This window comes from Triticum dicoccoides, chromosome 1A (assembly GCF_002162155.2).
Source record: "Triticum dicoccoides isolate Atlit2015 ecotype Zavitan chromosome 1A, WEW_v2.0, whole genome shotgun sequence".
In the NCBI taxonomy this organism is placed as follows: domain Eukaryota; kingdom Viridiplantae; phylum Streptophyta; class Magnoliopsida; order Poales; family Poaceae; genus Triticum; species Triticum dicoccoides.
In genome coordinates, this window is record NC_041380.1 from 332,727,046 (window position 1) to 332,752,150 (window position 25,105).

The window sequence follows — 25,105 nt, forward strand, 5'->3', positions numbered from 1 at the left end:
GGTCGAACCGAACACAAGTTAAAAATTTAAAACTTTGAGCATGAAGGCCACTTAGCTGGTTAATGTGCTCGGTGTTGATGACGCGATTCGGGCTTGTGGCGGGATGAAGACGCCCATTAATCTGTGACAGATCCGACAAGGTTCGCAGTCCTCGTCATGGCCAAGGTCCCAACCCCTAGGCCCGAGGTGTTCGAGCAAGGAGTTCGGCACTCCGGAGTAGTGACCACCTAACGCAGCCAAAATCGATTGCCTGCACACATAAAACAGTGTGGTGCAGGAAATAATAATAATATATAATCCTTGCATAATTGCTTTACGCAAAAATAATTTGTTTAAAGAAATGTGGCCTGGCACCGAAGCCAATGTGGATGCAGGGCGTCAGCGTGATGTAGTGAAGGCGTGACAAAGCCTAAATTTGCAGGGCGGTCCGGGCTCCGGATGCGGCATTCGCCGAACTGTGTACGAAAACTGACCGAACCACCACGCGGCCGTTTTTAATGTGGCCGACATTTGATAGACCTATGTACAGATGATGGAACGAACCAGAGTAATAATTCCTTAAGAAAAATAAATCCAACAAGCAAAAATTGTTAGGATTAATAGAACCTGGTTTATTTGTTGTAGCATTCCGAAGAAGAGCGACTCCCAAAATCAGGAATCGATCCGCACACCCATTGCCTGATGGGTGATAAAGCGATGGCCTGGTGATGCTGGCGAAGGTTGGCTTGCCGAGGCGAAGCCCTCGGTCCAGCTAATGTGACGAAGCTGGTCGGCTGGTGATGCCGAAGTCACCGGAGTATGTTGATGAAGAAATAGCCAAGTCCCCGGTCTAACCGAGGTGACGGAGCAGGACGGTGAGGAGTTGTTGTAGCTGCCATGTCAGCCGAGGTGTTGAAGTAGTTCGACATGATGGACATTGGCTCAAAGAGGCAACAGTGCGGCCCAGGTAGTAACTTGTGACGCGGCCAATGCTGGTTTGATGAAGTGACCATTCGGCGATGCCGGTGTGCCTGCTCCATGTAATCTGTGGGGTGGCGATGTTGGTGATGATTTATCCATTGAGATTCCGAACTCTTATTCGGCTCGCAGAGGTAAGGATCCGAAGAAGTTGAGCTCAGCTTAAAAAGCGATGACATGTCTAGCGCAGGTCGGCAGTCGTGGAGTTATATTTCCGGACTGGTTTGTAACCAGCGTGATGGCGAAGATTACCTCAAATGTGGATTAAATTTTTATGGGCGCGTGTTAAAAACAACGCATAATGCCCTAGCAGAAAATTGTTTTTAAAAAGGTTGTCAAATATCACGTTCATAAAGAAACATGAATTCGGGTTGTATCTGTATTCGCGCAGGAAACAAATCTGAAAAGTGATGCACTAATCGGAAGGTTCCCGGAGTTTGGACGGTTGGATCGAGCTGAAATTTTCAGGGGTGGTAGATATAGGAATTCCACAGCTGATCAATGGTTCGATCTTCCAAAGGACGTCCGAACTAGAATCTGGACACCACGCCCTAAACACGTCCAGATTTGACAGGGCTCCGGTATATCATAGATTGCCAGAGATTCCTCCATCGGAACTCGATGAAATTTTGCATGGTTGTTGTAGACTCAATTCCGCACAATCCCACTGAAGCAATCGTCAAAGCGATACCCGAGGAGGTGGTGGTGGCAGATATGAGTTTGCTGTCCAAAAAAAATAGCACGGTCGCTCGAGGGCAATGTTGATGTTGAGCCCCCAAGCTCCGTGGATGATTTCTCCATGATCTTGATAGAGATCGGAGTTGGTGTTTGATGAAGGCCCTCATCCGAACATGGTGATCTGAACACGGGGCGCAGTTCTTGGTCGAACCAAGGTGATCAGTCGAGCTGGTGACGAAGATGCCGAAGTCGCAGTTGATCTGCAGGCGAGCCATTGATCCTTTTGCCGATCACACAACTGAACTCTCAATGAAAGCACCAATGTCGGTGTCAAAACCGGCGGATCTCGGGTAGGGGGTCCCGAACTGTGCGTCTAGGATCAATGGTAACAGGAGGTAGGGGACACGATGTTTACCCAGGTTCGGGCCCTCTTGATGGAGGTAAAACCCTACGTCCTGCTTGATTGATATTGATGATATGAGTATTACAAGAGTTGATCTACCACGAGATCGTAGAGGCTAAACCCTAGAAGCTAGCCTATGGTATGATTGTTGTTGTATCTCTATCGACTAGCCTGACCCTGGTTTATATAATGCACCAGAGGCCTAGGATAACAAGAGTCCTAGCCGAATACGCCGGTGGGGGAGGAGTCCTTGTCTTGAGCACCAAGTCTTGTGGAATCTTCCTTGTATGCGGCAGCTGTCCGAACTGGCCCATGAGTATACGGCCATGGGGGTCCTCGGCCCAATCTAACTGACCAGGAGACGATGTGGTGAGTACCCCCTAGTTCAGGACACCGTCAGTTGCCATTTGTCAAACTAGAAAGATTGACATTTGTTGATCTAGTAACATTGCCATTTGCCAACCTTGTAACACTATGATTTGTCAAAATATGAAGCTAAAAATCACTAGCAATATCTAATTTTTGCAACTAAAATTCAGTAATTAAGCATAGATGGAGGCGAGGAGGCGTGTTCAGCCAGGCGTGCAGCGGGCGGCGCAATACTATTTGATTTGACAGCGGGTGGCACAGTTCCCGATACGGCTTTAATGCAAACGAGGGAGAGGGTGGTTGTTCCCGAAATGTTGAACGGCCAATGATGAATCCTCCTTCAATTAGCATCGTGTGAATGCATGAGGGAAGTAATGGGAGGACCGGGAAAACAGAGGCAGCACGATGTGAATGCAATGCAGTTTGCACTCATATAAAGGCGCCCCTCCATTCCAATGCATCTACCACATTGTACACACCTAAGCATTTGCCTAAGCACCTACACTAATAAGGGCAAAACTGTCCACTCCAGACCCATGGTGGAGATGCACGCGAGCAGCCAGCGGCTGTGCCAGATGGTCCACGACGCCGGCCTGTGGCATGGCACTGTGGATCGTCTTCATATGGTGTTGACGACCGGCTGGTGGATGGCCACCGTCGATGCCAGCTACGACTCTCAGTTCAACCATATGATCATTCGCATCACCAACAGGTTCGCCCTCGTCAAGAAGCTCAAGGACGACATCGTCGTACTCCTCCAGCCCACACGCCCGGGCTCTTGATTGCCTGCCACCCTAATCGGCCTCCATAGTCGGAACCTCTTTCAAGCACTGGTGGCCCTGCGACTGCCCGCCGATGCCACGAAGAATGTCCACCTAGAGGTCGCGCTCGCCGTGAGGCGCCTCGCCCTGCAAGAAACCATCGACCTACACATTCATGTGTATGAGCGAATCGTGTACATAGGTATCTACAAGGCCAGTGAGGACGCTTCGATGTTGGCCTTCTTTAGCCGGCTGGAAGCCTTGGATGCTTTTGTTGAGAAGCACCTTGACCTCGCCACAAAAGTCGCCGCTCCTTAGCCGTCCGTCGGTAGCCTGGCCGTCGCACTGAGTTGAGGAGGAGGAGGTCGTACGTTGATGGATGCATCTTTCTTCTCGCCTCATGTAAGCACCACTGCGATCGCATCATCGGGGCCTTAATTCTTATTTTGCTATTGCATTCTCGTTCCAGTCAATACACACATGTTTGATCCCTTTGCTCAATACAGACATGTCCGTTCCCGTCTTATTTTGATTGGCTTGAATGAAGGTCTCTCTCGCCGTTAGGCGCCGTGGCGCGCTTTGCTCGCGTCCGTTGGCGGGCTCTTCTCGCGTCTGTCGGCGCGCTCGGCTTGTGGAAAGCTTATCCTTGCGTGTTCAACTGCTATATGCGGAGCGCTCTGATTACGTCCCTCCGCGCGCACTCTGCCAGTGGTTGGGCATGTGCACGATCATGTCGGGGGGGCATATGCATGTGTTTGCGCTGCGCACGTTGCCACACGATGCAATTACGTGCGGCATGATGGAGTTATGCTCTGCAAATTAAAACTGCCATCAGGGCCTGCCGATATTCCTGGCCGTCCGTCTTCCCCTTTAATTCCCGCGGCCATTATAACCTTAGTCTCTTCAACCTTTCGATCGCGCCCCACAACACAACAAGCACACCCACGACGACACATAGAGAGGGGATGTCCAGCGGCGCTCCAATAGAGTTCGGTGAGCATAGAGTGGAGACCCACGCGAGGGAGACGGATCTCTCGGTGGTGTACACCATTGACCCGACCTAGATGGACGACTACATCAACAGCGTTGAGCAGTTGCTTGCTCGAGATAAGTACAAGGTGGTCCGCATCTGATGTCTACTACACAACCTTCTTCTTGTAGACGTTGTTGGGCCTCCAAGTGCAGAGGTTTGTAGGACAGTAGCAAATTTCCCTCAAATGGATGACCTAAGGTTTATCAATCCGTAGGAGGCGTAGGATGAAGATGGCCTCTCTCAAATAACCCTGCAACCAAATAACAAAGAGTCTCTTGTGTCCCCAACACACCCAATACAATGGTAAATTGTATAGGTGCACTAGTTCAGCGAAGAGATGGTGATACAAGTGGTATATGGATAGTAGATAATGGTTTTTGTAATCTGAAAGTGAGCACAAACGGTATTGCAATGCGTTGAAACAGCAAGGTAACTAATGATAAAAGTGAGCACAAACGGTATTGCAATGCGTTGAAACAAGGCCTAGGGTTCATACTTTCACTAGTGCAAATTCTCTCAATAATAATAACACAATTGGATCACATAACTATCCCTCAACATGCAACAAAGAGTCACTCCAAAGTCACTAATAGTGGAGAACAAACAAAGATATTATGGTAGGGTACGAAACCACCTCAAAGTTATCCTTTCTGATCGATCTATTCAAGAGTCCATAGTAAAATAACATGAAGCTATTCTTTCCGTTCAATCTATCATAGAGTCGTACTAGAATAACACCTTAAGACACAAATCAACCAAAACCCTAATGTCACCTAGATACTCCAATGTCACCTCAAGTATACGCGGGTATGATTATACGATATGCATCACACAATCTCAGATTCATCTATTCAACCAACACATAGAACCTCAAAGAGTGCCCCAAAGTTTCTATCGGAGAGTCAAGATGAAAACGTGTGCCAACCCCTATGCATAGGTTCATGGGTGGAACCCGCAAGTTGATCACCAAAACATACATCAAGTGTATCAATAGAATGCCCCATTGTCACCACAGGTATCCCACGCAAGACATACATCAAGTGTTCTCAAATCCTTAAAGACTCTATCCGATAAGATAACTTCAAAGGGAAAACTCAATCCATTACAAGAGAGTAGAGGGGGAGAAACATCATGAGATCCAACTATAATAGCAAAGCTCGCGATACATCAAGATCGTACCACCTCAAGAACACGAGAGAGAGAGAGAGATCAAACACATAGCTACTGGTACATACCCTCAGCCCTGAGGGTGAACTACTCCCTCCTCGCCATGGAGAGCACCGGGATGATGAAGATGGCCTCCGGAGAGGGACTCCCCCTCCGGCAGGGTGCCGGAATGGGTCTACATTGGTTTTTGGTGATTACGGAGGCTTCTGGCGGCGGAACTCCTTCTATTGTGCTCCCCGATGGTTTTAGGGTATATTATTATATATACGAGGAAGAAGTACGTCAGGGTAGCCACGAGGGGCCCACGAGGGTGGAGGGCGTGCTCAGGGGGTGGGCGCGCCCCCTGCCTCGTGCCTTCCTCGTTGCTTCCCTTACGTACACCCCAAGTCTTCTGGATTGCTTCTGTTCCAAAAATAAGTTCCGTGAAGTTTCAGGTCAATTGGACTCCATTTGATTTTCCTTTTCTGCGATACTATAAAACAAGGAAAAAACAGAAACTGGCACTAGGCTCTAGGTTAATAGGTTAGTCCCAAAAATCATATAAAATAGCATATAAATGCATATAAAACATCCAAGGTTGATAATATAATAGCATGGAACAATGGAAAATTATAGATACGTTGGAGATGTATCAGTATCAACCTCCAGTACACCACCTGTCGTCCCGGCATAGATCAGAAGGTTGTCGTCGCCCAGTTGTGTGTGGGCCATCATGTCCTCATCTACCACTACTTCAAGGCCACTGAGCCTTGCGACCTTTTCAACAGGTTTATCAACTGCTCCGACTACAAGTTCACCACGGTGGAAACCACCGACGATGTAAAAGCGCTCAGTGTTACGAGCTTGTCCTTTAAGAACCTTGTCAAAATCCGTGGCCACTACAGGGTCTGGGGCTGCACGAAGAAGGACCCCCTGGTTGAACTCGCCTCGGCCATCATCGACCCCTACTGCGAAAAGATGAAGCGGGATGCCCAGAGAATAAGTCCCGTATCCTGGCACGGGGCCTGGATGCGGCAACTGGACGAGCCCAGATCGAGCCACAAGCAGAGCAAGTGTCACAAGAAGAAGATGATGATCATATGATTGTTTATGCTGGTTAATCATGCATGTAATATATAGTTTACTTTATTGTTGGTGTGTGGAAATGTCATGTGTGTAGTAGCCACCTATGTAATTATGCATGTAATAGTTTACTTTGGTGTGCGCAAATGCCATGGTTGTAGTAGCCACCTACGTAAGTGGATGTTTAATTTGGTTATGCAAGCATGTCCTTATAAGTGTGTGTGTGTGTGTGTGTTGTTGCCCTATATGAAATCCCATCGCACACACCTTGATCTGGCTGACCGTTTCTTTTGTGTTGCCTAATCACAAATAGTTCATCCGACCAAACCGTATACTGTATATTGCACACACCTTCATCTGGCTGCCCGTTTATTTTGTTTTGCCTAATCACAAACAGTTCATCCGAGTGAACCATATGTTGTGTATCTCACACGCATTCATCTAGCTGCCTGTTTCTTTTGTTCCGCCTCATCGCAAACAGTTCATTGAACTGAACCGTATGCCCTGCATCGCACAAGCAACTAAAATCTGAACCGTGTTTGATGCATCCTCCATCACAAACATTTTGCACCTTTTTTTACGGTTGTCATACACCACCGTTTGTGATTATTGCATCGCACACAGTTTCTCGAAGGGTCTCTGATCGTAGTGTCGCGTTAGCAGCATCCTGCAGTAGTGGAACGCAGTATTTCAAAATTTTCCTACGATCACGCAAGATCTATCTAGGAGATGCATAGCAACAAGAGGGGAGAGTGTGTCTACGTGCCCTCGTAGACCGTAAGCGGAAGCGTTTAGTAACGCGGTTGATGTAGTCGAACGTCTTCGCAATCCAACTAATCAAGTATCAAACGCAGGGCACCTCCGTGATCTGCACATGTTCAGCTCGATGACGTCCCTTGTACTCTTGATCCAGCTGAGGCCGAGGGTGAGTTCCATCAGCACGATGGCGTGTTGACGGTGATGATGAAGTTACCGACGCGGGGGTTCGCCTAAGCACTACGACAATATGACCGAGGTGTAAAACTGTGGAGGGGGGCACCGCACACGGCTAAAGATCAACTTGTGTGTCTATGGGGTGTCCCCCTCCCCGTATATAAAGGAGGGGAGGAGGAGACCGGCCAGCCACAAGGGGCGCGACCAAGGGGGGAGATCCTACTCCAAGTAGGAATCGGTCCCCCACTTTCCTAGTCCAAGTAGGAGAAGAAGGAAGGAAAGGGAGAGGGAGAGGGAAAGAGGGGACGCGCCCCTTCCCCTAGTCCTATTCGGGCTCCCCTTGGGGGTGGGCGCACCACCTCCTGGCTGCTGCCCTCTCTCTCCCTTAAGGCCCACTAAGGCTTGTTACTTTCCTGGGGGTTTTCGGTAACCCCTCCAGCGCTCTGGTTTTATCCAAAACCATCCGGAACACTTCCGGTGTCCGAATAACATGGTACAATATATCAATATTTATGTTCTCATCTAGGACTCCGAACAACCTTCGGTACATCAAATCGCATAACTCATAATACAAATCGTCATCGAACGTTAAGCGTGCGGACCCTACGGGTTCGAGAACTATGTAGACATGACCGAGACACATCTCCAGTCAATAACCAATAGCGGAACCTGGATGCTCATATTGGTTCCTACATATTCTACGAATATCTTTATCGATCAAACCGCATAACAACATACGTTGTTCCCTTTGTCATCGGTATGTTACTTTCCCGAGATTCGATCATCGGTATCACCATACCTAGTTCAATCTCGTCACCGGCAAGTCTCTTTACTTGTTCCGTAATGCATCATCCCGCAACTAACTCATTAGTCACATTGCTTGCAAGGCATATCATGATGTGCATTACCGAGAGGGCTACTACCTCTTGAGCATGTGTTGGTTTTCCCTTAAAGAGGAAAGGGTGATGCAGCAAAGTAGCGTAAGTATTTCCCATAGTTTTTGAGAACCAAGGTATCAATCCAGTAGGAGACCACGTGCGAGTCACCTCATACCTACACAAACAAATAAGAACCTCGCAACCAACGCGATAAAGGGGTTGTCAATCCCTTCACGGCCACTTGCAAGAGTGAGATCTGATAGAGATAATAATAATAAGATAAATATTTTTGGTATTTTTATGATATATATTGAATGTAAAGATTGCAAAATAAAATAGATTGGAAACTTGTATGATGGAAAATAGACCCGGGGGCCATAGGTTTCACTAGTGGATTCTCTCAAGATAGCATAAGTATTACGGTGGGTGAACAAATTACTGTCGAGAAATTGATAGAAAAGCGAATAATTATGAGAATATCTAGGTATGATCATGTATATAGGCATCACATCCGTGACAAGTAGACCGACTCCTGCCTGCATCTACTACTATTAATCCACACATCGACCCTATCTAGCATGCATCTAGAGTATTAAGTTCATAAGAACGGAGTAACGCTTTAAGCAAGATGACATGATGTAGAGGGATAAACTAATGCAATATGATATAAACCCCATCTTTTTATCCTCGATGGAAACAATACAATACGTGTCGTTTCCCTTTCTGTCACTGGGATCGAGCACCGCAAGATTGGACCCAAAGCTAAGCACTTCTCCAGTTGCAAGAAAGATAAATCTAGTAGGCCAAACCAAACTGATAATTCAAAGAGACTTGCAAAGATAACCAATCATACATAAAAGAATTCAGAGAAGATTCAAATATTGTTCATAGATAGTCTTGATCATAAACCCACAATTCATCGAATCTCAACAAACACACCGCAAAAGAAGATTACATCGAATAGATCTCCAAGATAATCGACGAGAACTTTGTATTGAGATCCAAAGAGAGAGAATAAGCCATCTAGCTAATAACTATGGACCCGAAGGTCTGAGGTAAACTACTCAGACATCATCGTAGGGGCCATGGAGTTGTTATAGAGGCCCTATGTGATCAATGCCCCCTCCGGCGGAGCTTCGGAAAAGGCCCCAAGATGGGATCTCTTGGGTACATAAGGTTGTGGCTGTGGAAATAGGGTTTCGTGGTGCTCCTGGATGTTTTCAGGGTACGTAGGTATATATAGGAGGAAGAAGTAGGTCGGTGGAGCCACGGGGAGCCCACGAGGGGGGAGGGCACGCCCAGGGGGGTAGGCGCGCCCCTAGCCTCGTGGCCTCCTTGTTGGTTGCTTGACGTCCACTCCAAGTCCTATGGATCACGTTTGTTCCAAAAATCACGCTCCTGAAGGTTTCATTCCGTTTGGACTCCGTTTGATATTCCTTTTCTGCGAAACACTGAAATAGGAAAAAAAACAGCAATTTGGGCTGGGCCTTCGGTTAATAGGTTAGTCCCAAAAATAATATAAAAGTGTATAAATAATCCCATTAAACATCCAAAACAGAATATATAATAGCATGGAACAATAAAAAATTATAGATTCGTTGGAAACGTATCAAGCATCCCAAAGCTTAATTCCTGCTCGTCCTCGAGTAGGTAAATGATAATAACCGAATTTTTGATGTGGAATGGTTTCTAGAATATTCTTCAATGTATTTTTCTCTATTGTGGCATGAATGTTCAGATCCGAAAGATTCAAGATGAAAGTTTATTGTTGACATAAAAATAGTTATACTCCAAGTATGCTAACCAAGCAATCATGTCTTATCAAAATACCATAGCCAAAAAAAACTTATCCCTACAAAGTCATATAGTTTGGCCATGCTTCATTTTCATCACACAAAATGCTCTCAACATGCAGAACCCCGATGACAAGCCAAGAAAGTGTTTCATACTTAGCCTTTTCAAACTCTTTCAACTTTTGCGCAATATATGAGCGTGAGCCATGGACATAGCACTATGGGTGGAATAGAATATGATGATTGAGGTTGTGTGAGAAGACAAAAAGGGAGAAAGTCTCACATTGACGCGGCTAATCAATGGACTATGGAGATGCCCACCGATTGATGTCAATGCAAGGAGTAGGGATTGCCATGCAATGGATGCACTAGAGCTATAAATATATGAAAGCCCATCAAAGAAACTAAGTGGGTGTGCATCCAACTCGCTTGCTCACGAAGACCTAGGGCATTTGAGGAAGCCCATCATTGGAATATACAAGCCAAGTTCTATAATGAAAAATTCCCACTAGTTTATGAAAGTGACAACATAGGAGACTCTCTATCATGAAGATCATGGTGCTACTTTGAAGCACAAGTGTGGAAAAAGGATAGTAACATTGTCCCTTCTCTCTTTTTCTCTCTTTTTTTATTTGGGCCTTCTTTCTTCTTTTTTTCTTTTGGCCTCTTTTCTCTTTTTTCGTCCGGAGTCTCATCCCGACTTGTGGGGGAATCATAGTCTCCATCATCCTTTCCTCACTGGGACAATGCTCTAATAATGATGATCACCACACTTCTTTTTACTTACAACTCAAGAATTACAACTCAATACTTAGAACAAAATATGACTCTATGTGAATGCCTCCGGCGGTGTACCGGGATATGCAATGAATCAAGAGTGACATGTATGAAAAATTATGAACGGTAGCTTTGCCACAAATACGATGTCAACTACATGATCATGCATGGCAATATGACAACGATGATGTGTGTCATAATAAATGGAATGGTGGAAAGTTGCATGGCAATATATCTCAGAATGGCTATGGAAATGCCATAAAGGTAGGCATGGTGGCTGTTTTGCGGAAGATATAAGGAGGCTTATGTGTGATAGAGCATATCATATCACGGGGTTTGGATGCACCGGCGAAGTTTGCACCAACTCTCAAGGTGAGAAAGGAAAATGCACGGTACCGAAGAGGCTAGCAATGGTGGAAGGGTGAGAGTGCGTATAACCCATGGACTCAACATTAGTCATAAAGAACTCACATACTTATTGCAAAACTCTACAAGTCATCAAAACCAAGAACTACGCGAATGCTCCTAGGTGGATAGATTGGTAGGAAAAGACCATCGCTCGTCCCCGACCGCCTCTCATAAGGAAAGCAATCAAAGAACACCCCATCCTTCAAATTTCTCACATAATGTTTACCATACGTGCATGCTACAGGACTTTCCAACTTCAACACAAGTATTCATAAATTTCACAATTACTCAACTAGCACACCTCTAATATTACCACCTTTATATCTCAAAACAATCTATCAAGCATCCAACTTCTCTTAGCATTTTAAAATTTATAACCAAAGTGAATTACCATGCTGTTCTAAAGGACTCTCAAAATGATATAAGTGAAGCATGAGAGATCAATTATTTCTATAAAATAGAACCACCACCGTGCTCTAAAATATATAAGTGAAGCACTAGAGCAAAATTTATCCAACTCATTCTAATAAATTCCAATTCATGCATGTGTCTCCCAAAAGGTGTGTACAGAAAGTATGATTGTGGTAAACTAAAAAGCAAAGACTCAAATCATACAAGACGCTCCAAGCAAAACACATATCATGTGGCGAATAAAAATATAGCTCCAAGTAAAGTTACCGATGGACGAAGGCGAAAGAGGGGATGCCTTCGGGGGCATCCCCAAGCTTAGGCTTTTGGTTGTCCTTGGATTTTACCTTGGGGTGCCTTGGGCATCCCCAAGCTTGGGCTCTTGCCACTCCTTGTTCCATAATCCATCAAATCTTTACCCAAAACTTGAAAACTTCACAACACAAAACTTAAAAAGAAAATCTTCGTGAGCTCCGTTAGCGAAAGAAAACAAAACACCACTTCAAGGTACTGCAATGAACTCATCCTTTATTTATATTGGTGTTAAACCTACTGTATTCCAACTTTTCTATGGTTTATAAACTCCATTACTAGCCATAGATTCATCAAAATAAGCAAACAACACACGAAAAACAGAATCTGTCAAGAACAGAAGAGTCTGTAGTAATCTGTAACTAACGCAAACTTATGGAACCCGAAAAATTCTAAAATAAATTGATGGACGTGAGGAATTTATCTATTAATAATATGAAAAAATAATTAACTAAATAGTACTCTCTAGTAAAAAATGGCAGCAATTCTCGTGAGCGCTAAAGTTTCTGTTTTTTACAGCAAGATCAAAAAGACTTCTCCCAAGTCTTCCCAACGGTTCTACTTGGAACAAACACTAATTAAACACAAAAAACACAACCAACAGAGGCTAGATAGATTATTTATTACTAAACAGGAACAAAAAGCAATGACTAAAAATAAAATTGGGTTGCCTCCCAACAAGCGCTATCGTTTAGCCCCTAGCTAGGCATAAAAGCAAGGATAGATCTAGGTATTGCCATCTTTGGTAGGCAATCCATAAGTGGCTCCCATAATAGATTCATATGGTAATTTAATTTTCTTTCTAGGGAAGTGTTCCACGCCCTTCCTTAACAGAAATTGGAATCTAATATTCCCTACCTTCATATCAATAATTGCACCAATCATTCTAAGGAAAGGTCTACCAAGAATAATAGGACATGAAGGATTGTAATCTATATCAAGAACAATGAAATCTACGGGCAAATAATTCCTATTTGCAACAATAAGAACATCATTAATTCTTCCCATAGGTTTCTTAATGGTGGAATCCGCAAGCTGCAAGGTTAAAGAACAATCATCAAATTCAAGAAAACCTAGCAAATCACACAAAGTTTTTGGGGTCGTGGAAACACTAGCACCCAAATCACACAAAGCATAGCATTCATGATCTTTAATTTTTATTTTAATTGTAGATTCCCACTCATCATAAAGTTTTCTAGGGATAGAAACTTCCAACTCAAGTTTTTCTTCATGAGATTGCATTAAAGCATCAACGATATGTTTAGTAAAAGCTTTATTTTTACTATAAGCATGAGGAGAATTTAGCACGGATTGCAACAAGGAAATACAATCTATCAAAGAGAAATTATCATAATTAAATTCCTTGAAATCCAAGATAGTGGGTTCATTGCTATTTAAAGTTTTGACCTCTCCAATCCCACTTTTATAAATTTTTGCATCAAGATCTAAAAACTCTGAATCATTGGAACTAGAAGAACACGCTTTCACAAAGCAATATTTTTTGAAACTAGAAGAACACGCTTTCACAAAGCAATCTTTTTTTGCACGCATCCTAGCGGTTCTTTCTTTGCACTCATCAATGGAAATTCTCATAGCTTTGAGGGACTCATTGATATCATGCTTAGGTGTAATAGATCTAAGTTTCAAAGAATCAATATCAAGAGAAATTCTATCCACGTTCCTAGCCAACTCATCAATCTTAGACAATTTTTCTTCAATCAAAGCATTGAAACTCTTTTGCGAACTAATAAATTCTTTAATATTAGATTCAAAATCAGAGGGCATCTTATTATAATTTCCATAAAAATTGTTGTAGGAATTACCATAATTATTAGAGGAATTACTAGGAAACGGCCTAGGATTAAAATTACCTCTATACGCGTTATTACCAAAATTGTTCCAACCAACAAAATTCACATCCGTAGATTCATTATTATTCTCAATCAAAGTAGACAAAGGCATATCATTGGGATCAGTAGGAGTAGTCTTATTAGCAAACAATTTCATAAGTTCATCCATCTTTCCACTCAAAACATTAATCTCTTCAATTGCATGCACCTTTTTACTAGTAGATCTTTCAGTGTGCCATTGAGAATAATTAACCATAATATTATCTAGGAGTTTGGTAGCTTCTACTAAAGTGATTTCCATAAAAGTGCCTCCCGCAGCCGAATCTAAAAGATTTCTAGAAGCAAAATTCAATCCGGCATAATTTTTTTATATAATCATCCATAAATTCAAACCATGTGTATGGCAATTACGTATCATTAATTTCATCCTCTCCCAAGATTGTGCAACATGCTCATGATCAAGTTTCTTAAAATTCATAATATCGTTTCTAAGAGAGATGATCTTATCGGGAGGAAAATACTTAGAGATAAAAACATCTTTGCACTTATTCAATGAATCAATACTATTTTTAGGCAAAGATGAAAAGCAAGCTTTAGCACGATCTCTAAGCGAAAACGAAAATAGCTTAAATTTAACAATATCATTACCCACATCTTTCTTCTTTTGAATATCACACAAATCAACAAAGTTGTTTAGATGGGTAGCAACATCTTCACTAGGAAGGCCAGAAAAGGATCTTTCATGACAAGATTCAGCAAAGCAGTATTAATCTCACAAGATTCGGCATCGGTAAGAGGAGCAATCGGAGTGCTAATAAAATCATTATTGTTGGTATTGGCAAAGAAACACAATTTAGTATTATCTTGAGCCATCGTGACAAGCAAGCAATCCAACACACAAGCAAACAAGTGAGGAAAAAGCGAACGAAAAGAGAGGGCGAAAGGAAAAGAGAGCGAATAAAACCACAAGGGTGAAGTGGGGGAGAGGAAAACGAGAGGCAAATGGCAAATAATGTAATGTGAAGGATAAGAGTTGTGATGGGTACTTGGTATGTCTTGACTTGGCGTAGATCTCCCCGGCAGCGGCGCCAGAAATCATTCTTGCTACCTCTTGAGCATGCATTGGTTTTCCCTTGAAGAGGAAAGGGTGATGCAGCAAAGCAGTGTAAGTATTTCCCTCAGTTTTTGAGAACCAAGGTATCAATCTAGTAGGATACCACGCGCGAGTCACCTCGTACCTACACAAACAAATAAGAACCTCGCAACCAACGCGATAAAGGGGTTGTCAATCCCTTCACAGCCACTTGCAAGAGTGAGATCTGATAGAGATAATAATAAGATAAATATTTGTGGTATTTTTATGATATAGATAGAAAGTAAAGATTGCAAAATAAAATAGATTGGAAACTTGTATGATGGAAAATAGACCCGGGGGCCATAGGTTTCACTAGTGGCTTCTCTCAAGATAGCATAAGTATTACGGTGGGTGAACAAATTACTGTCGAGCAATTGATAGAAAAGCGAATAATTATGAGAATATATAGGTATGATCATGTATATAGGCATCACGTCCGTGACAAGTAGACCGACTCCTGCCTGCATCTACTACTATTACTCCACACATCGACCGCTATCCAGCATGCATCTAGAGTATTAAGTTCATAAGAACGGAGTAACGCTTTATGCAAGATGACATGATGTAGAGGGATAAACTCATGCAATATGATATAAACCCCATCTTTTTATCCTCGATGGCAACAATACAATACGTGTCATTTCCCTTTATGTAACTGGGATCGAGCACCGCAAGATTGAACCCAAAGCTAAGAACTTCTCCCATTCCAAGAAAGATCAGTCTAGTAGGCCAAACCAAACTGATAATTTGAAGAGACTTGCAAAGATAACCAATCATACATAAAAGAATTCAGAGAAGGTTCAAATATTGTTCATAGATAATCTTGATCATAAACCCACAATTCATCGGATCTCGACAAACACACCGCAAAAGAAGATTACATCGAATAGATCTCCAAGAGAATCGAGGAGAACTTTGTATTGAGATCCAAAGAGAGAGAAGAAGCCATCTAGCTAATAATTATGGACCTGAAGGTCTGAGGTAAACTACTCACACATCATCGGAGGGGCCATGGAGTTGATGTAGAGGCCCTCTGTGATCAATGCCCCCTCTGACGGAGCTCCGGAAAAGGCCCCAAGATGGTATATCTTGGGTACATAAGGTTGCGGCGGTGGAAATAGGGTTTCGTGGTGCTCCTGGATGTTTTCAGGGTACGTAGGTATATATATGAGGAAGAAGTAGGTCGGTGGAGCCACGAGGGGCCCATGAGGGGGAGGGCGCGCCCAGGGGGGTAGGCGTGCCCCCTGCCTCATGGCATCCTAATACGTCTCCAACGTATCTATAATTTTTGATTGTTCCATACTATTATATTATCAACCTTGGATGTTTTATATGCATTTATATGCTATTTTATATGATTTTTGGGACTAACCTATTAACCTAGAGCCTAGTGCCAGTTTCTGTTTTTTCCTTGTTTTAGAATATCGTAGAAAAGGAAATCAAACGGAGTCCAATTGAGCTGAAACTTCACGGAACTTATTTTTGGAACAAAAGAAGCCCACGGAGTATCAGAGATGGACCAGCAGAGTCCCCGGCTGCCCACGAGTGTGGGGGCACGCCCACCCCCTGGGCGCACCCCCCTGCTTCGTGGACAGCCCGGAGGTCCACCGACGTACTTCTTCCTCCCGTATATACCCATATACCCTAAAAACTTCGAGGAACACAATAGATTGGGAGTTCCGCCGCCAGAAGCCTCAGTAGCCACCAAAAACCAATCTAGACCCGTTCCGGCACCCTGCCGGAGGGGGAATCCTTCTCCGGTGGCCATCTTCATCATCCCAGTGCTCTCCATGACGAGGAGGGAGTAGTTCTCCCTTGGGGCTGAGGGTATGTACCAGTAGCTATGTGTTTGATCTCTCTCTCTCTCTCTCTCTCTCATGTTCTTGAGGTGGTACGATCTTGATGTATCGCGAGCTTTGCTATTATAGTTGGATCTTATGATGTTTTCTCCCCCCCCCTCTACTCTCTTGTAATGTATTGCGTTTTCCCTTTGAAGTTATCTTATCGGATTGAGTCTTTAAGGATTTGAGAACACTTGATGTATGTCTTGCATGGGATACCTGTGGTGACAATGGGGTATTCTATTGATCCACTTGATGTATGTTTTGGTGATCAACTTGCGGGTTCCGCCCATGAACCTATGCATAGGGGTTGGCACACGTTTTCATCTTGACTCTCCGGTAGAAACTTTGGGGCACTCTTTGAGGTTCTATGTGTTCGTTGAATAGCTGAATCTGATATTGTGTGATGCATATCATATAATCATACCCACGGATACTTGAGATGACATTGGAGTATCTAGGTGACATTAGGGTTTTGGTTGATTTGTGTCTTAAGGTGTTATTCTAGTACGAACTCTAGGGCTGTTTGTGACACTTATAGGAATAGCCCAGTGGATTGATTGGAAAGAATAACTTTGAGGTGGTTTCGTACCCTACCATAATCTCTTCGTTTGTTCTCCGCTATTGGTGACTATCAGTGTCAAAACCGGCGGATCTCGGGTAGGGGGTCTCGAACTGTGCGTCTAGGCCGGATGGTAACAGGAGACAAGGGACACAATGTTTTACCCAGGTTCGGGCCCTCTTGATGGAGGTAAAACCCTACGTCCTGCTTGATTAATATTGATGATATGGGTAGTACAAGAGTAGATCTACCACGAGATCAAGGAGGCTAAACCCTAAAAGCTACCCTATGGTATGATTGTTGTATGATGAAGTTGTTCTACGGACTAAAACCCTCCGGTTTATACAGACACCGGAGAGGGCTAGGGTTACACAAAGTCGGTTACAATGGTAGGAGATCTTGAATATACGCATCGCCAAGCTTGCCTTCCACACCAAGGAAAGTCCCATCCGGACACGGGACGAAGTCTTAAATCTTGTATCTTCATAGTCCTGGAGTCCGGCTGAAGGTATAGTCCGGCTACCCGGACACCCCCTAATCCAGGACTCCCTCAGTAGCCCCCGAACCAGGCTTCAATGATGACGAGTCTGGCGCGCAGATTGTCTTCGGCATTGCAAGGCGGGTTCTCCTCCAAATTCCGTGTACCTGCTGAATAATGTCCGATTTTCGTAATGTAGCGCACCTTGGCTTCCACGCCAAATAATGGCCGTCTTCCACGTGTCAAACGAATGTGAAAAGTCGGGGTGTTTTTACATTCACACCCCTAGCCACATAAACGAGCCACCTATTTAATGGAATGGGGATTCAGATCCAAACCACACCTTCTCCTCTCCATGAGTAATCATCAGAGCGCCTCCAGCAAAGGTTCATTCCAACATGGCCAGCCATCGCAGCTCCTCCTCTCGCCCTTCCAGTCCTAAACCTGGAGACTGGGAGAGGTGCTCCATCCCGCATAGTGAGCTAGTGTCGCTTCAGGCCAAGGGATTTCTCCCTCAGGCCTATATGGTCCCGGTCCCAGCCGGACTCGCCACCTATAATGGCGGAGAGCAAGCGGAGAGCACCCCTAGTCCCTCCAAAGGAGAGCGGGTGTGCCTCGTCCCTTATCTAGTAAGAGGACTTGGATTTCCAATCCATCCATTTCTCCGTGGGCTTCTGGAGTTCTACGGCCTCCAGCTGCACGATCTCACGCCCACCTCTATATTGCATATCGCGGGCTTCGTTGCTCTTTGCGAGCTATTCTTGGGTGTTGAGGCTCATTTCGCGCTGTGGAAGAGATTATTCTGTCTGGTGCCCCGCTCTCAAGAGGGGTCTATATATCAAGTGGGCGGAGCCGAAGTGTGGCGTATTGCCGGGACCGGATATCTATTCGGAACCCCAAAGAAGGCGTCCGAGGACTGGCCTTCGGAATGGTTTTATATAGATGATGTCCCGCTACCGGACCCTATCCGGGTCGGTCTCCCTGAATTCAACAGTGCTCCCTTAAAGAAACGCCTGAGCTGGCGTCCGCGGAGCTCTCAGAGAGAAAGCGACAGGGACGTCCTTCGCCTGATGGGCCGGATAAGACTATTGGCTCATTCTGGACTAACCATGATTGGAGTCATGGACGCATGCATTATGCGGGGGGTGCAGCCGCTTCAATATAGAGGCCACCCCATGTGGGATTTTAACGGGGAGGATGACGCCACCCGTTACGGTCGTAAGGGGCCAGCCTCAGCTGCCGCTCTAGTAAAGATCTTATCCTCTTTGTACAAGGGAGAATAGGAGGAATTCCTCCGCGTCAACCCGCAGGGCGGATTTAGTATGTACAACCCCCCGAGTTGGGTAAGTGAACAATTGTGCCTGCCCATCCGCTTTATATTCCCATGATTAAATATGTAGTCCAACGATTTCAACGCGGGAACTGCGTCAGGAAGTAAAGGATATAAACAGTCGTCCCCCACAACCCGAGGATCCAGAACGGTCCCTCGATCCGGACTCCAAGAGGATCCGGATATATCGGTGGAGTTGATTGACGGGGTGTTTCATCAGTTAAGCAAGGACAATACCTTGGTGGCCATTACGGCTGATTACCCAGGGTTAATCCCGTCCTCCCAGGTAACAGAGAGCGGAGTCTCATCCCTTTGAGAAGGAATCAATTCTCACACATTTCCGTTTTCCTGACAACGACCGTGTTTTGAAGGGGAGGTTTCCAAGGGGGGAGGCCGAACCTGCGGCGGCTAGCCAACGAGGGGCCGCAGGGCCCCGTGGGGCAAAAAGGAATGTAGTCCGTACTGGGACGCCGGTGCAAAGGTATAGCGCATCCTCTTTTTCCCTGGTGTTATTTCTTTAGGGCATATTAACCTTCGTGCTATCTTTAGGACGAAGAGACCTCGCCGAACTACATCCGGAGAGGTTGCCAACCGCGCCTCCACCATCCAGACTCCAATGCCTGGCCCGGAAGCGGGAGCGAACACGAGGCGCGCACCGGACGCTCCTCCGACAGAGGATGCGGACAGGCTATCTGCCACCAATTCCGGGGTGGAGAGTGCCATGAACCACAGGCGTCGCCGGACAGTTCTTCGCGACGCTTGTTTCTCCCGAGAGGCATTAGATGCCTTCAATTCGGGAGATGCGTACCTCCGTGCCGCTCAAAATGGTTTAACCAGAGCCACGGAGCAATATGTAAAAGACATACGGGTAAGAAAATTTTGGTAAATATATATGTATATACTAGTAGCCCCCGAGACTTGAAACAGTTAGAGTAACTGGTTTAAGGATCATTTGTTATGCAGGTTCTTACAGAGAAGAATACCGTACTGTCCCAGGAGCTGAAAGAGTGCAAAGCCCAACTGGAGGCCGCACTAGCCGCGGCAGGGGAGCCTAAATAGACCCCCTCTGGTAAGATACACTTCGAAAGATTAATATCTTGCGAAGTGCGGAGTGGGTATGAATCTGCCAAATCATATTGCAGATGGCGCCGGACTGGATCCGGAGAGGCAACAACTCTTACGCCAGCTAAAGGCCGGTGAGAGTATGTTGAGAAGGGTGACGCGGGAGAAGAATGAGCTTCAGGATGCCAACACCAAGTTGGACGTTGAACTTAAAGATGTTCGTGGCCAGCTGTCGGACTCTAGTAAGGAGAATCAGCGGCTTCGACGCAGCATATTTAGTAAGTGCTTAAGCGAATCTTTGAAAGAAAAGAGTTCGGCGAGGAAGTCGACTAACAGAGTAATGTCTATAGGTATGCTAACGGGTCGTCCTGCAGAGGAGATGCCCGGTTCTACGGGTGACCTTCTTCCCGAGCTCTCGCAACTACACGAGCGAGTTCGGCAGGCGATGCGAGGCGTTTCCCAAGCCTTATGGCCTTCCTACTCCATGCCCGAGGGCCTTGGAGAGCTTTCGGAGAAGCTTAAGGGAGCTCAGCGGCGCTTCCGGTTGTGGAAGATATCGGCCTGCCGACAAGGCGCTAGGGAGGCCTGGGCCATGGTGAAGACACGGTACACGAAGTCTGACCCAAACCACATGGCCGAGGTCAGACCTATGGGGCCTGACGGGAAGGAGATCCCTGTAAGCTTAGTGTACGGCCAAGTAGAATTGGCCGCAAAGTATTCCCAGTAGGACTGTAAGTTAGACAGCCTGTTAGATGGTATTGAAGAGGAATACAATCAGTCAGAGTGACTATGTAATTTTTAATTGACATGTATAATGCCTTCTAGCCGGATTGTAGATCGTTTGTCGTTGCCGACCTTTTCGCTTCAACCTCAGGACCTGACGGTCCGGAGTGTGTCCAAATACCCTACCGGTTATGTAAGAACCGGGGTATGCATGGAGACCAGGCATAGGGGTCATTAGTGCTTTATCAGACAAGTGCCCAACTAGTTATGTTATATTACATGGTTAGTAAGAAACATCTTCCAGAGAGAATAGTTCCATTAGGGGTTCCTTTCTCTGGGAGGCGTGCCCTAAAGTGCATGTCCGGACTGCAAATGTAGGAAAATCAACTGGGGGCATATACATAAATAAGTAAAAAAAAGGTCATCTTTTAGTTCACCGACCGAATATTCCCTTAAGAACGCTAGCTTTCGGCTTCACCCAGTCTGAGGTACACATCCGGCTGATCCGGCAGTAACAATCGCAGAGGTGCTCCCTTTACCACCTAGCCGAACAATCGGGAACGTAGGGGTAAGCACAGGAGCCACGCAACCCAGCTTGGCCGAAACATAAGTCATATCGATGCATATAATGGTGAAGAAAATGTACATGCGGAAGTTTGACACATGTGGTGGGCGTGAAGCCCGTATAAATAAGCTTCTGTTAAAGAAGCCCCTAGGTTTAATGAGCGCGAGTAGCACTTCACTTGAGGAGCCTTTAAGGGCTAAAAGAGAAGAGGGGAAGGAGAGAAATGAAAGACAGAAAATGTAAAAAATGGACAGAGGAAGGAGACAAACACAGAGTCCGGCGCTAGGCATAGAATCTTCGGAGACGGGCTGCGTTCCATGGGTTCAGCTTGAGTCGGTTATCCGACGCATCTCGCAGGCGGTATGCTCCACCAGTCAGGACTTGGTCGATTATGAAGGGACCTTCCCACTTGGGCTTCAGCTTGTCCTTTTTCTTGTCCGGCAGGCGTAGAACTAATTCGCCAATGTTGTAGCTTTTGGCCCGCACTTCTCTTCTTTGATATCTTCGAGCCTGCTGTTGATAGAATGCGGAACGGGCTTTTGCCACGTCGCGCTCCTCCTCTAAGGCGTCCAAACTGTCCTGCCGATCGAGCTCGGCCTCCCTTTCTTTGTACATGCGCACTCGAGGTGAGTCATGAATTATGTCGTAGGGCAAGACTGCCTCTGCGCCGTACACCATAAAAAATGGTGTGTATCCGGTGGTGCGGTTCGGCATGGTCCGCAGCCCCCAGAGTATAGAGTCGAGCTCCTCTACCCAGTGCGTGTTAGATTCCTTGAGGGACCGCACTAATCTGGGTTTGATGCCGCTTATGATGAGACCATTTGCACGTTCGACCTGACCGTTAGTTTGTGGGTGATAGACGGAAGCATAATCGAGCTTGATGCCCATGTTTTTGCACCAGAGTTTTACCTCATCGGCCGTAAAATTTGTGCCGTTATCGGTGATGATGCGTGGGGGACGCCATAACGGTGTACGACCCCGGATATAAAGTCTATCACAGGTCCATATTCGGCCGTCTTAACAGGCTTGGCTTCTATCCATTTGGTGAACTTATCCACCATGACCAGTAAGTATTTTTTCTTGTGGGTTCCGCCTTTAAGGGGTCCCACCATGTCAAGCCCCCAGACCGCGAAAGGCCAAGTGATGGGGATAGTTTGCAGGGCGGTGGGTGGCATATGGCTTTGGTTTGCAAAAAGCTGGCAACTGACGCATTTATGGACCAAGTCCTGAGCGTTCGCCCGGGCCGTCGGCCAATAAAAGCCTGTACGGAAAGCCTTGCTTACGAGGGACCGGGCTGCAGCGTGATGGCCACCGAGTCCGGCATGAATTTCAGCCAGCAGGTTCCGCCCTTCCTCTTCAGAGATGCACCTTTGAAGGACTCCGGTAGTGCTTTTCTTGTAAAGTTCTCCCTCATGGACTTTATAGGCTTTAGATCACCGCACTATACAGCGTGCCTTGTTTTGGTCCTCTGGGAGTTCCTGCCTAGTAAGGTAGGCTAGGAATGGTTCTGTCCACGGGGCGATAACGGCCATTGGTACGTGGGCTGAGGTTGTTATTTCATTGGCAGAGCCTCCGATTATGTCAGATTGTTCGGCGTCGGACAGTGCGGTTGGGTCCGGACTGATATTGCCATGTTCCCCTTCCCATACTACGGATGGCTTGAACAGCCTTTCCAGGAAGATGTTGGGGGGGACCGCATCGCGTTTTGCGCTAATGCATGCCAGGACGTCTGCCGCTTGATTGTTTTCTCGGGCTATATGGTGAAATTCGAGCCCTTCAAACCGAGCTGACATTTTGAGGACGGCGTTGCGGTAAGCTGCCATTTTTGGATCCTTGGCATCGAAGTCTCCATTTATTTGGGATATCGCGCGGTTCGAATCCCCGCGCACCTCTAGGCATTGAATGCCCATGGATACTGCCATCCGGAGACCATGTAAAAGGGCCTCATATTCGGCTGCATTGTTGGAGTCCGTGTACATAATCTAGAGTACATATTGAACTGTGTCTCCTGTGGGGGACGTCAAAACGACGCCGGCCCCTAGTCCGGCCAACATTTTGGAACCGTCGAAGTGCATTATCCAGTTTGAATATGTGCCATACTCTTTAGGGAGTTCGGCCTCCGTCCAATCTGCGACGAAGTCGGCCAAAACTTGCGACTTGATAGCTCGCCGTGGCCTATAAGTTATGTCGAACGTGAGGAGCTCGATGGCCCATTTTGCAATCCGGCCCGTTGCGTCACGGTTGTTTATAATATCATTGAGTGGTACTTCCGATGCTACTATGATTGACCACTCTTGAAAGTAGTGTCGTAGCTTCCGGGATGCCAAGAATACCGCATATGCAATCTTTTGATAATGTGGGTACCGTGATTTGCATGGGGTGAGGACAGTGAACACATAGTAAACCGGCTTTTGAAGGGGGAATTTGTGTCCGTCCGTTTCCCGCTCGATGACGAGTACTGCGCTGACAACTTGATGGGTTGTTGCAATGTACAATAGCATTGGTTCGCCGATGTTTGGCGCGGCCTGGACGGGGTTTGTTGCCAATATGGCTTTTATTTCCTCGAGTCCGGACGTGGCGGCATCCGTCCACTTGAAGTGTTCGGTGCGCCGAAGGAGGCGATAGAGGGGTAGCGCCTTTTCTCCCAACCGGGAGATAAAGCGGCTTAGAGCCGCCACGCATCCGGTTAATTTTTGTATTTGTTTGAGGTCCTTTGGGATATCCAATTGTGACAAAGCTCGGATCTTGGTTGGATTTGCTTCGATTCCCCTACCGGATACAATGAAGCCCAAGAGCTTTCCGGCTGGAACGCCGAAAACGCATTTTTCCGGATTTAGCTTGATGTCATATGCCCGGAGGTTGTCAAATGTAAGCCTCAAGTCGTCTACTAGAGATTCGACATGTCTTGTTTTTACGACCACATCATCCACGTATGCCTCTACTGTTTTGCCGATCTGGTTTGCCAGACATGTCTGAATCATGCGCTGATATGTTGCGCCGGTGTTTTTGAGCCCGAAAGGCATTGTGTTGAAGTAGAATGGGCCGTATGGGGTGATGAATGCCATTGCGGCTTGGTCTGACTCGGCCATCTTGATTTGATGGTAACCGGAGTATGCGTCGAGGAAGCACAACGAATCGTGTCCTGCAGTGGCATCAATAATTTAATCGATGTGGGGGAGGGGGAAGGGATCCTTTGGGCAGGCCTTGTTGAGGTCTTTGAAGTCAACGCACAGGCGCCAGGATTTGTCCTTCTTTGGTACCATCACCAAGTTTGCTAGCCAGTTCGAATGTTTTATATCTCTGATGAATCTGGCCTCCAATAGTTTGGCTAGCTCCTCTCCCATTGCCTGTCTCTTGGGTTCAGAAAAATGCCGAAGGGCTTGTTTGACAGGTTTGAATCCTTTTAGGATATCTAAGCTGTGTTCGGCCAGCCTGCGTGGGATTCCTGGAATGTTCGAAGGGTGCCATGCAAAAATGTCCTAGTTCTCCCGTAGGAATTCTCACAGTGCGGCGTCTACATCGGGGTTTAATTGTGCCTCGATGGAAGCTGTTTTATTGGGGTCCGTTGGATGGACCTGGAATTTGACTATTTCATCCGTTGGTTTAAAGGAGGTGGACTT